Consider the following 13648-nt stretch of genomic DNA (forward strand, 5'->3'; position numbering starts at 1 on the left):
AAGGGTACCATGTGGGACACAAGCCAGACACACAGGACATCACATGCCATACATACACACAGGCAACAGCATCTTTTATCAACAATACTGCATCATGAGGACAGTTACCACATGATGACATGACATCATTAGAGCATCACTGTCAAAGTGAAAAGGACAGACTGATAAAAACACCAGTTAGAAAATCACTAGACAGTAACATCTGACAGTAGTGTTTAATGTCCAGCAGCAATACTAGTAGTATCCCATCCTATTATTCTCAATGATGCATTTTTATACTCATTGAATGCATGAATGTAGCTGAAAACTATAAACCATCATAAAAGTCGTTGTTCCTTCTAACAGAATGGTTGTTCCACCTAGTAGTCCATCACATTGTAACGTTGTTCCTTCTAACAGAATGGTTGTTCCACCTAGTAGTCCATCACATTGCAACGTTGTTCCTTCTAACAGAATGGTTGTTCCACCTAGTAGTCCATCACATTGTAACGTTGTTCCTTCTAACAGAATGGTTGTTCCACCTAGTAGTCCATCACATTGCAACGTTGTTCCTTCTAACAGAATGGTTGTTCCACCTAGTAGTCCATCACATTGTAACGTTGTTCCTTCTAACAGAATGGTTGTTCCACCTAGTAGTCCATCACATTGTAACGTTGTTCCTTCTAACAGAATGGTTGTTCCACCTAGTAGTCCATCACATTGTAACGTTGTTCCTTCTAACAGAATGGTTGTTTCACCTAGTAGTCCATCACATTGCAACGTTGTTCCTTCTAACAGAATGGTTGTTCCACCTAGTAGTCCATCACATTGTAACGTTGTTCCTTCTAACAGAATGGTTGTTCCACCTAGTAGTCCATCACATTGCAACGTTGTTCCTTCTAACAGAATGGTTGTTTCACCTAGTAGTCCATCACATTGCAACGTTGTTCCTTCTAACAGAATGGTTGTTCCACCTAGTAGTCCATCACATTGTAACGTTGTTCCTTCTAACAGAATGGTTGTTCCACCTAGTAGTCCATCACATTGCAACGTTGTTCCTTCTAACAGAATGGTTGTTTCACCTAGTAGTCCATCACATTGCAACGTTGTTCCTTCTAACAGAATGGTTGTTTCACCTAGTAGTCCAACACAGAAGTAGGTGGTCAGTAATGGTTCTTGTTTTGCAGTAAGACAACTAAGTCAACTGGTTTAGTAAGTCTTAGATTGCATTTATGATACGTGACTTGAAGGTTTTTCCTGAAACAGTCCATCCATTTCCAACAGTGAAAACCCAGCCCACATTTAATAGTAGATACTTGATGTGTTTGTGGTGCGTAGACCAAAGACTGATGAGTTATGAACAGAACAATGTGGAAGTTGAGTCCATTGTGTTCATCCATCCTTCAGCAGCCAGCCAGCCTCCAGTTGATTCATCACCATCCTGCAATGTCATATTCCAACCAGCAGGGGTCACTGATTCTACTATCTGAATTGTATCACTGTTCAAAGATGCCTCTGCCTTATCCAAGGTTCATCCTCCATTTCATGGCTTAAGGTAAACAGACAACACATGCATGAATCCAGAGTATTATTTTATCAAAACCATTTGTAAAACACATCATCCACAGACTGAAGAGTCTTCCATGGTCTTATTGCAAAGTCAAGTCCTTTGGAATCGTATTGACGATACTGGATCTTTCCACAGTCAAATAAAGTATGTTTCCTTTTGCATAGAAACACTATAATGTTCTCTTATCAGACACTGAAGAAGAAGAAGAAGCCAAAAAGCCCTTTCATGGTTTTAGAACGGTTGTCCAAAGAAGCACAACTTTGGTGGTTGAAAGACATCAAACATCTGAAGTCAACATCTCTCTGTGATTGTAAAGTCATCAAACATGGAGTCAGTCAACATCTCTCTGTGATTGTAAAGTCATCAAGCATGGAGTCAGTCAACATCTCTCTGTGATTGTAAAGTCATCAAGCATGGAGTCAGTCAACAGCTCTCTGTGATTGTAAAGTCATCCAACATGGAGTCAGTCAACATCTCTCTGTGATTGTAAAGTCATCAAGCATGGAGTCAGTCAACATCTCTCTGTGATTGTAAAGTCATCAAGCATGGAGTCAGTCAACATCTCTCTGTGATTGTAAAGTCATCAAACATGGAGTCAGTCAACATCTCTCTGTGATTGTAAAGTCATCAAGCATGGAGTCAGTCAACATCTCTCTGTGATTGTAAAGTCATCAAGCATGGAGTCAGTCAACATCTCTCTGTGATTGTAAAGTCATCAAACATGGAGTCAGTCAACATCTCTCTGTGATTGTAAAGTCATCAAGCATGGAGTCAGTCAACATCTCTCTGTGATTGTAAAGTCATCAAGCATGGAGTCAGTCAACATCTCTCTGTGATTGTAAAGTCATCAAACATGGAGTCAGTCAACATCTCTCTGTGATTGTAAAGTCATCAAGCATGGAGTCAGTCAACAGCTTATTCCTCTCAGTCCATCAGCCAAAATGATCAATATCATAACTTAAATCATATAGTCATATTGATTGATAAAGACAACGCAAACAGCAGCAGGCATGCTAAATTCAGGCATTCTGGAACATTCCAGGGAGATACCGATTCAGAGGGGAGGCGGGGTTTAGGCTAGGTAGCTGTCTGTCTGTCATCGGAAAACCAGCGTGGAGGTCTTGAGACAGGTGAAGGAGGCAGTGAGACAGGTGAGGAAGAGAGAAACAGACAGGTAGATCTGTGATGCATCTCCACACTCCTTGGCGTTTTCCTGAAATCAATCGTTAACACAGTTACAGCCAGTGGTATAATGAAAACATGTTATTACACAAGGAGAAGTGCTAATCTTTCTTCTTCTTGGTCCTCCCATCACATTAAATAACTGTGAAAACTATGATTTGTTGTTGTTGTTTATCCTTCATTTAACTAGGCAAGTCAGTTAAGAACAAATTCTGATTTTCAATGACGGCCTAGGAACACTGGGTTAACGTGTTCAATCCATTTGGTTGATTTAAAAATACAGTATATAAAATACCCGTCCAGCATCACTACTCTGGACGGCTCTGACTTAGAATATGTGGATAACTACAAATACCTAGGTGTCTGGTTAGACTGTAAACTCTCCTTCCAGACTCACATTAAGCATCTCCAATACAAAATTAAATCTAGAATCGGCTTCCTATTTCGCAACAAAGCATCCTTCACTCATGCTGCCAAACATACCCTCGTAAAACTGACCAACCGGTCCTCGATTTTGGCGATGTCATTTATAAAATAGCCTCCAACCCTCTACTCAGCAAATTGGATGCGGTCTATCACAGTGCCATCCGTTTTGTCACCAAAGCCCCATATACTATTCACCACTGCGACCTGTACGCTCTCGTTGGCTGGCACTTGCTTCACTCTCGTCTCCAAACCCACTGGCTCCAGGTCATCTACAAGTCTCTGCTAGGTCAAGCCCCACCTTATCTCAGCTCACTGGTCACCATAGCAGCACCCACCCGTAGCACGCGCTCCAACAGGTATCTCTCACTGGTCACCCCCAAAGCCAATTCATCCTTTGGCCGCCTTTCATTCCAGTTCTCTGCTGCCAATGACTGGAATGAACTGCAAAAATCACTGAAGCTGGAGACTCATATCTCCCTCACTAGCTTTAAACACCAGCTGTCAGAGCAGCTCACAGATCACTGCACCTGTACATAGCCCATCTGTAAACAGCCCATCCAATGACCTCCTCCCCATACTGTATTTATCTTGCTCCTTTGCACCCCAGTATCTCTACTTGCACATTCATCTTCTGCACATCTACCATTCCAGTGTTTAATTGCTATATTGTAATTACTTCGCCACCATGGCCTATTTACTGCCTTATCTTCCTTATCTTACCTCATTTGCACTCACTGTATATAGACTTTGTTTTCCTTTTCTACTGTAATATTGACTGTGTGTTTATTCCATGTGTAACTGTGTTGTTGTATGTGTCGAACTGCTTTGCTTTATCTTGGCCAGGTCGCAGTTGAAAAATGAGAACTTGTTCTCAACTAGCCTACCTGGTTAAATAAAGGCTAAATATTATATATATATCTAATACCTATTATTCACACTAATGTTGGGTTACTGTAAAAAATAAAATAATATCCTGTGTATCCTGTCCGAGGGGAACCTGTATCCTGTCCGAGGGGAACCTGTATCCTGTCCGAGGGGAACCTGTATTCTGTTTCAATTTCTGGATTCCGTCTTGAGTTTTCAACATTGCGGAAATCATGGGGCCCCACAAGCCCTGATGTGAGTTACAATGAAAATACAGACATTTGAATATATTGACATACCTTGTCAATGTATTCTGGAAAATATGGTCTGTCCAGTACTCAGGAACGTCTGAACACCTAAAGAAGAGAAGTTGTATTAAAACCTATGACAATGTCAGGAAAATAACACTCAAAGGACTTCAGCTTTAGATAGAGAGCTAGAAAACAGAAATCCACGCTGACTTGGAAGAGCTGCTTGTTATCTATCTTACTAGCCAGACCAATGATTTCATTTAGCTAGTTTGGCTGTTAGATATTGACTAGATAACTACTGCACAAGGTCAACGTTGGCAGTGCTGCCTTGAACATGTTGTGAATACCTGAACAACAAGAAGGTTTCTGCCAGGACAGGTGTAGTTAGATAGCTAGGTGTAGTTAGCCATCTGTCACTGTCCATTTCTTGATGATAGAAGTGATACACCTGGTGGAGAGAGATTGTAAAACAGAAATAGTTTATTTATGCCTGCTGTACGTTATGACATGATAGATCAAGATGTAACAGAGGGTCAGTTTTTTCAACTTTTCTCCAATACTATAGAGCCATTACCATGTCGATCAAAGCCTGAATAGAAACCTAGTTCACACCCCCGATTTTGACTTAGTTTTCTTTCTAACCTCGTTTGAATGTCGCGGTTGCGCAAGTTTGTACGGAATGGGGTGAGTTTAAGTTAGCTTGCCTAGCAGGCAAACATTACCTTGCAGGGGCACATGTGTTCAGCTCTACTGTAATGTTGCTGACGATGCATTTTTTGGTAAGCTAGGTAGCTTATATGTTACATAGCTATTTCGGTTCAAAAATGACAAAACTTATAAACAGCACCGAGGCAAGTAAATGCACTGCTAACTTACTAGCTAGTAGCATGACCACCACTAGTTAACTATAGACATCATGGAAGTGAACTAGCTAGTAGCATGCCCACCACTAGCTAACTATACAGACATCATGGAAGTGAACTAGCTAGCTTATCAACGTGAAAATATATAACTTACTCTGGCAATATAACTAGCTAAAGGCTTTTCGTACTTGAAGAATATTATTTAATGAATATTTTTTGCCATTTCGTTGAAAATGTGTAAAGAAATACAAACTACATTCCAAGTGATAGTTTGTTCGTTACCTGCCACATGGCCTTTCCAGATGAGAAAGATCAAGACGACGTCTGTTGAAATGTTCCAAGCACAACTGACGTTCATAACTAGATCTGGCATGTCAGTCCAACACAATAATGATCATTTCAACATCATATTTTTAAGTTTTTGGTTGTTACTTAGAAATATTCGTTCAAATTTAGCAGCATATTACCTTGGATTCTTTTTCAACACATAAATTAAGGATTATAATCTAAAATGTGTTCAAAAGCAGAAACCTATTATTTTTAGTAAAAATCATTAGATTTTCTTTTGCAATATTTAATATGCCGGTCTTATATTTTTTATAGTGTATAACGAATATGAATTCGGTGGGCAGAAATGATTCAATATTGTAGCGACCCACACAGACAGCTGTGTGTTATGTGTTAGTCTATTAGTTGGTTGTGTTGTACTTACCAGTACCCAGTGTTCGCGGGGTTCGACATGCCAATCTACCTGCTATCTGCCAATCCTGGAACGTTCTGATGCCGGGCTTCCTGGTGGTTGGTGGAGAGGCGTGGAGGGGGGTTGGGCAGAGAGCATTGGAAGTTTAGACCAGGTTTAAACATTGTTCTCTCTCTTATGTCTGGCTTTCACAAGAGAAGGTCGCGGGTGGTTTATAGGGTATCCTTCATTTATTTTGTCGTGGGCTGCGGCCAAACAGTAGCCTGTGGGGAGTTGGGTTAATAAACCGTACATTCGTAAACTCAACCCTCACTAAAGGCATCAGTCATACAAAAGTTATACTTAAATCCAAACTGGTTCTCTAGTAAATTGGTAGGAATGTCTCATCCTATGTTCAAGAAGGGCCTTTTCCCCTTTATTCAGATTACACCTGCTCACTTTCGGTTGTTTGAAAAGGAAATAATCTCCAAAATATCGTTCTTTTTTAAACAAGTTTTAGAAAGTTGGTTGTAATTTCAGTTTAATCCACCTGAAAAGACAGAACAAATAATACAATACTAATTGATTAAAAGAATAAATATTTAAAAAAGGTATAATTTCAGTGAATGATATCATAAATAGGACTGGTGGAGTTGTGTCACACATGCAGCTAACACAGACATATGGAAATGTCTGCTCTACCCAAAATTACAACCAATTAATTGCAGCATTACCACAAAAATGGAAGAGGCAAGTAGAAGGGGAAAAAGTAAGGAACTTGTATGTCGGCCCTGTATTAAAGAACATAAATGGTTAAAGAAAAGTGTGATAAATAAAAACATTCACCAATGTAATTGAAGGACCAAAAACTGACAGCTGTGCCATATAAATGGCAAAATAGTTGGGAATAGATTTTCGATGTACCCATTCCATGACACATGGTTTATGAATTGATACGCAAAACAACCGCGGATTCAAAACTTTGAATTTTTCTATTTAAATTACTATACAAAATTCTTGCAACCAATCGGATGTTATATATATGGGGATACAGTCTTCCCAGCTCTGCAGATTTTTGCTGTGAGGAGGCAGAGTCATTAGATCATTTATTTTGGTATTGTCCATATGTAGCTCGTTTTTGGTCACAGGTCCAGGAATGGCTGAAGAATTGCAGCTAACGCTGCAGATAGCAATACTGGGTGATTTGAAAAGCCATAGTCAATCAATCAATAATATAATAATTATTTTACCAGAAATGTTTATTTTTAATTTACAATCTGTAGAAGCTATGAGAATAGAAAGGTTCAGTACTTTTGTGAAGCATCACATCACAGCACAGTTGAAAAAGAGATCGATGGGAGGGGTTGGATGGAGCTGAAGGGTGGGACTAATAACAAGATAAACAATGTAAAACATACGGGTCTGTAAAATGTATAAAGGTTCAGAGATGATGTGAAATAACACAGTTACCAATAGAAATCAAACTGGATGGACATCAGAAATAGAGGAAGAACTAAAAACAAACTAAATATAACTATTGTAAAATAGATTGTGTCTCTATACTTTGCTCTGTTCATCTTTCCCTTGATTCTAACTAGTCTCCCAGTCCATGCCGCTGAAAAACATCCCCACAGTATGATGCTGCCACCACCATGTTCAATCTTGGTTTCTTTAGACCAGATAATCTTGTCATGGTCTGAGAGTCTTTAGGTGCCTTTTGGCAAACTCCACGCGGACTGTCGTGCCTTTTACAAAGGAGTCGCTTCCGCCTGCCCACTCCACCATAAAAGCCTGATTAGTGGAGTGCTGCGGATATGGTTCTCTTTCTGGAAGGTTTTGCCATCTGCAGAGAGGAACTCTGGAGCGCAGTCAGTGTAACCATCTGATCTTGGTGACTGACCAAGTCCTTTCTCCCCCGATTGCTCAGTTTGTCCTAGCAGCCAGCTCTCAATTTTAGAATGAGGCTGTAATGTAACAAAATGTTGAAAAAGTCAATGGGTCTGAATACTTTCCAAAACCTAATTTGGGTCGCGACCCCCGAGTAGAGAACCGCTGGAGTACTTTCCAAATGCACCGTATCTGCCTCAATGTTTCTGGACCCCAGGAAGAATAGCTGCTGCCTTGGCAAGAATGAATGTGGATCCTAAATAAATATAAATACCAGTCAATTGCCAGGGTTAGAGCTTCCATGTCTGTTCTATTCATTCTTATTTCTATGGTCAGGCCATTGGGTATTACATGTAAACAAGATAAGCTACATAAATACACGAATTATTGAATAAGTAACTGGTTAATAAATGAGAAGGAATTCCCGAAATATTTTATAATAATAACATGCAAAAATAATAGAGGCCAAAACACATAATCAGTTTATTTACCCCACCAACACTGCAGAAGGACGATCCACTATTAGACTATATTTCTATATATCAACATGTGTAAAACCAACACTTGAACACTGAGCCCAACCTCCAGTATGTTACGTTAATATTTATATTCATTTTAAAGTAGACCAATCCGAAAGTGCGCGTAAAAGTGGCGTCAGGTCTCCATGTCGGATTCCCCCAGTCCGCGCCTTCGTGTCAGCTGAACTGCGCTCCTGTCTTCACCCCACTGTCAGCTACAAGACAAACATGACATATAAAACGTGTGGTGGCCACAGAATAGATATATCTAGTCGAGGGAGATGGACACAGGAAAGAGTAAGAGGCGTATGTAGATGAAGCCTGTTGGATTATTTTTTATATAAAACGGCAGAACAGTCTTTCTGGTCGCAGGTTCCTCATATATAAGTAACCTGCTCTACAGTATTGGGACAAATATACCTCGTCCAAAGTCTTGGATAGTTTATTGACTCACTAAAATGGTTTGTTTACGAACTTTACTATGTGGGAGCGAATCTACTTTTACGCATCATTGATTTGATGCGTTTTCGTAATTGTTAGTCTCGTCCATTAATCATGTCAGTACACTTAAGCTGATTTATTAGAAATTGCTTTATTAATTCAGTCATTCATTGATGGTTTGATTGTCTGATTAATACACTTCGTTGACATATTAAACTACAGGGGCAGCCATGACAGGAAGGTTGATGCTTGGCATTGTTGCGTCACAATACAAAATGACTCTGATGACGTAATGATCAAACACCAAGCTGCCACTGGTGAAATGACGGGTCATTAGCTGATTGAACTACAAGGTGAACGGTAAGTACGCCCGTCCGCCTGTTTATCAGATAAATGAGGGGATAGACAACAGATTTATTGAGAGCCAGATAGATATAGCTAGGCTATTAGAAATGAATTGAACAAAGTTGTTAAATTTTAATGAATATATCAAGATAGTAAACAAAGATGTATATCAAGATAGTAAACAAAGATGTTTCTGTGACTCTCTGTTCATAGAGTTTAATGGTGCTGAAAGCCACTTCCTATTCCAAGTATTCAAGACTAGAAGGAGCATTCTGATTAGAATACTGCAGACCAGTGAATGATGAATAGGAGGCCCAACCTGAATGGGTCTGGAGGACCAAGGTCCATCGGTGTTCCGTTGCTCTGTCATTCTAACAGAGTGTTGCTGGAGAGAGAAGAGGTCAGCCAGGCCCCAGTGATGGCCTCCTCTTTCAGGCCCTCAGCATTCCCCTCCCTGCATGTTGTACCTCGTGCTCCCCCTCCTGACGAAATCAGGCCCAAGAGGCCCACAGCTGCCCACAGAAAGAGGAGAGACCTCCAGTCCCTGGTTCCTGTCCAGGATGGATGTCGTGAGTCTCCCGGTTGGTTTAACAGCAGCAGCTCCCAGCTACCTGCCAAAACCAACAGACGCAGGCGCAACAAGGAGCTTTCCTTCACTGAGGTTCTGAAGAACTACAAGCTTCTGCCTGATTCCCGGCCCAACAGCCCAGAGAGCCTGTACCAGAATGAGATGACACCTAGAATCCCTGTCAGCATCACTAGACCTGAGGGGAGGCCTAGCAACCCTCGGCGCCCCACTAGAAGGCCTGTTAGCCCCGTAGGCCTGGTCCAACCTGATGTACAGCCTTCCAGACCTGAGGGGAGGCCTAGCAACCCTCGGCGAACCACTAGACGGCCTGTTAGACCAGTGGGCCTGGTCCAGCCTGATGTACAGCCTTCCAGACCTGAGGGGAGGCCTAGCAACCCTCTGGGCCCCACTAGACGGCCTGTTAGACCCGTGGGCCTGGTCCAGCATGATGTTCAGCCTTCCAGACCTGAGGGAAGGCCTAGCAACCCTCGGAACACCACTAGGAGAAAAGTTAAGCCCAGTAATCCTGTGTGTTCCGTTATGCTTGAGTCCCAACCTACCAGTCCTGTGAGCATCACCACCAGCACTGTGGACATAGTCCAGCCTGAGCTCCGTCCTACCTGCCCTCTGACCCTGGAGGAGCCGGCCCTTTCAGAGTCATGCAGCTTCAGCAACAATGTGTTTGTTCTCTCCATGCCGAAAGCTGCCCAGCCAGAGGAGGCTGCCAGAGGGAGGAGCAGCCCACCCAGGGACATCATCAGGCCTGAGGCCTTCGTCCAGACAGGACCCCTGCTGGCCAGGAGAGCCCAGAGGGATGCTCCTCCTCCAAAGAAGGTCCCCAAACCCCCGGTGGCCCCCCGGCCCAAACTGCTGCCCTCCCTGGGCCAGGGCAACGTGTCCCTTGTCAGTGCCAACGCCTGGGATGATAAGACCAAGAAGAAGAGAAAGAAAGGTCAGCACTTCTCTTTGTGCAATGACACATTTTCTCTATTGAATATATTGTCAATATTGTATATGTTGTTTGCTGATGTACAACCAGGAATATGATTGTCATGTTTTAAACATTCATAAATGAATTACTAATAAATGAATGTAACATAATGTAATGTAAATTTAAAGGAGCCAGAGTCCAGAGGTCTAGCCTGGGTCTGAGGCATATCCCCCGTGACTTAGAGCTGGCCATGATGAGACCCCGTCTGGTCAAGTCAGCCGTTCCCTCCCAGCAGCCCTACCAGCCGTGGGACGACGAGGACGAGGTGGACATCTACGCCCTGAGGCGAACAGCCTACATGTGTCCCATGTACGACCAGGAGGAGAGCAGCGTCAGGGGCAACAAGAGGGTGGCAGTGGAGGCCCTGGACAACATTCCTTTCAGAAGGAAGATCACCTTGTGTTATTTCATGGGGGGTCGCAGGGTCATGCTGCCAAAAGACTACTAACTCCACCCCCCTCAATATCCACAACAACCTCCCTTTGTCCCAGACAGCGAACAGGACAGGACACACACAGAGAGACACCAACAGGGCCATCAGAGGGACAGAGACCCTCTCAGTTGAGGTTAGGAATGTCAGCTACTAAAAGGCTTCTATAGACCATCTCTGTAGCAAGAGAACCTCCAGTGATCAGACTGGGCTGTCCTCCGTCTCCCCTCATCTCTGATACACCAGACTGGGCTGTCCTCTGTCTCCCCTCATCTCTGCTACTCCAGACTGGGATGTCCTCTGCCTCCCCTCCCCTCACCACTACCCCCCCAAGAGCAACGCTGCTCCCTGCCTCCCCTCACCTCTTCTCCCCCTCGAGGACTACAGTCTCTTATCTCTAGATCAGTGTTGGGGTCAGTTCAATGTCAATACAGTCAATTCAGGAAGTAAACTGACATTTTCTCAGAGTGGCATTGAGGAAAATTGGAATTGGACTTTCAGTTTACTTCCTGAAATGTAAAGGAATTAGACTTTCAGTTTACTTCCTGAAATGTAAAGGAATTGAGCCCAACCCTGATCTAAATAAACTACTAGATCTCTATGATGACAGAGTCTCAGACAGAAAGACAATAATCCTGTTACTGTCCAGAACCTTGTCTTTACATTTCCCTGAAGCATTACAGAAATAAAAACTAAGTGTTGAAGAAAATACAATCTTTGGAGTTTTGAGAGGCTGTTTTACCTAGTAGTCCATCACATTGTAATGTTGTTCCTTCTAACAGAATGGTTGTTTCACCTAGTAGTCCATCACATTGTAACGTTGTTCCTTCTAACAGAATGGCTGTTTCACCTAGTAGTCCATCACATTGTAACGTTGTTCCTTCTAACAGAATGGCTGTTCCACCTAGTAGTCCATCACATTGTAATGTTGTTCCTTCTAACAGAATGGCTGTTTCACCTAGTAGTCCAACACAGAAGTAGGTGGTCAGTAATGATTCTTGTGTTGCAGTAAGCCAACTAAGTCAACTGGTTTAGTAAGTCTTAGATTGCATATATGATGTGACTTGAAGGTTTTTCCTGAAACAGTCCATCCATTTCCAACAGTGAAAACCCAGCTCACATTTAATAGTAGATACTTGATGTGTTTGTGAGGCGTAGACCAAAGACTGATGAGTTATGAACAGAACAATGTGGAAGTTGAGTCCATTGTGTTCATCCATCCTTCAGCAGCCAGCCAGCCTCCAGTTGATTCATCACCATCCTGCAATGTCATATTTCAACCAGCAGGTTTGGTTTTAGAACGGTTTTCCAAAGAAGCACAACTTTGGTGGTTGTGTTTGAAAGTCATCCAGTATCTGAAGTCAACAGCTCTCTGTGATTGTAAAGTCATCAAGCATGGAGTCAGTCAACAGCTCTCTGTGATTGTAAAGTCATCAAGCATGGAGTCAGTCAATAGCTTATTCCTCTCAGTCCATCAGCCAAAATGATCAATATCATAACTTAAATCATATAGTCATATTGATTGATAAAGATAACACAAACAGCAGCAGGCATGCTAAGTTCAGGCATTCTGGAACATTCCAGGGAGATACCGATTCAGAGGGAGGCGGGGGTTTAGGCTAGGTAGCTGTCTGTCTGTCATCGGAAAACCAGCGTGGAGGGCAGTGAGACAGGTGAAGCAGAGAGAAACAGACAGGTAGATCTGCGATGCATCTCGTTTTCCTGAAATCAATCGTTAACACAGTTACAGCCAGTGGTATAATGAAAACATGTTATTACACAAGGAGAAGTGCTAATCTTTCTTCTTCTTGGTCCTCCCATCACATTAAATAACTGTGAAAACTATGATTTTTTGTTGTTGTTTATCCTTCATTTAACTAGGCAAGTCAGTTAAGAACAAATTCTGATTTTCAATGACGGCCTAGGAACACTGGGTTAACGTGTTCAATCCATTTGGTTGATTTAAAAATACAGTATATAAAATACCCGTCCAGCATCACTACTCTGGACGGCTCTGACTTAGAATATGTGGATAACTACAAATACCTAGGTGTCTGGTTAGACTGTAAACTCTCCTTCCAGACTCACATTAAGCATCTCCAATCCAAAATTTAATCTAGAATCGGCTTCCTATTTCCCAACAAAGCATCCTTCACTCATGCTGCCAAACATACCCTCGTAAACTATCCATCAAACCGATCCTCGACTTCGGCGATGTCATTTATAAAATAGTCTCCAACCCTCTACTCAACAAATTGGATGCGGTCTATCACAGTGCCATCCGTTTTGTCACCAAAGCCCCATATACTATCCACCACTGCGACCTGTATGCTCTCGTTGGCTGGCCCTCGCTTCACTCTCGTCGCCAAACCCACTGGCTCCAGGTCATCTACAAGTCTCTGCTAGGTCAAGCCCCACCTTATCTCAGCTCAATGGTCACCATAGCAGCACCCACCCGTAGCACGCGCTCCAACAGGTATATTTCACTGGTCACCCCCAAAGCCAATTCATCCTTTGGCCGCCTTTCCTTCCAGTTCTCTGCTGCCAATGACTAGAAGGAACTGCAAAAATCACTGAAGCTGGAGACTCATATCTCCCTCACTAGCTTTAACACCAGCTGTCAGAGCAGCTCACAGATCACTGCACCTGTACAA

The 13648-nt window shown here is 42.5% G+C and overlaps 1 long non-coding RNA gene across 2 annotated transcripts in view; it reads right to left on the reverse strand.

Moving 5' to 3' along the window:
- LOC116360566 (uncharacterized) overlaps positions 1-5837 on the reverse strand; it is a 29471-nt gene extending 23634 nt beyond the window's left edge. Inside the window, exons 1-5 of one of the 2 annotated variants that reach the window (XR_004207018.1) lie at positions 5603-5837; positions 5418-5501; positions 4620-4720; positions 4321-4377; positions 954-2762 (exon numbers count right to left, since the gene is read on the reverse strand). This is a non-coding gene — a long non-coding RNA (uncharacterized LOC116360566). The remainder of the gene's footprint in view (positions 1-953; positions 2763-4320; positions 4378-4619; positions 4721-5417; positions 5502-5602) is intronic. The other variant, XR_004207019.1, reaches the window with a different exon arrangement.
- Between the last annotated feature and the right edge of the window lie 7811 nt (positions 5838-13648).

Source organism: Oncorhynchus kisutch, unplaced genomic scaffold (assembly GCF_002021735.2).
Source record: "Oncorhynchus kisutch isolate 150728-3 unplaced genomic scaffold, Okis_V2 Okis09a-Okis19a_hom, whole genome shotgun sequence".
Lineage (NCBI taxonomy): Eukaryota > Metazoa > Chordata > Actinopteri > Salmoniformes > Salmonidae > Oncorhynchus > Oncorhynchus kisutch.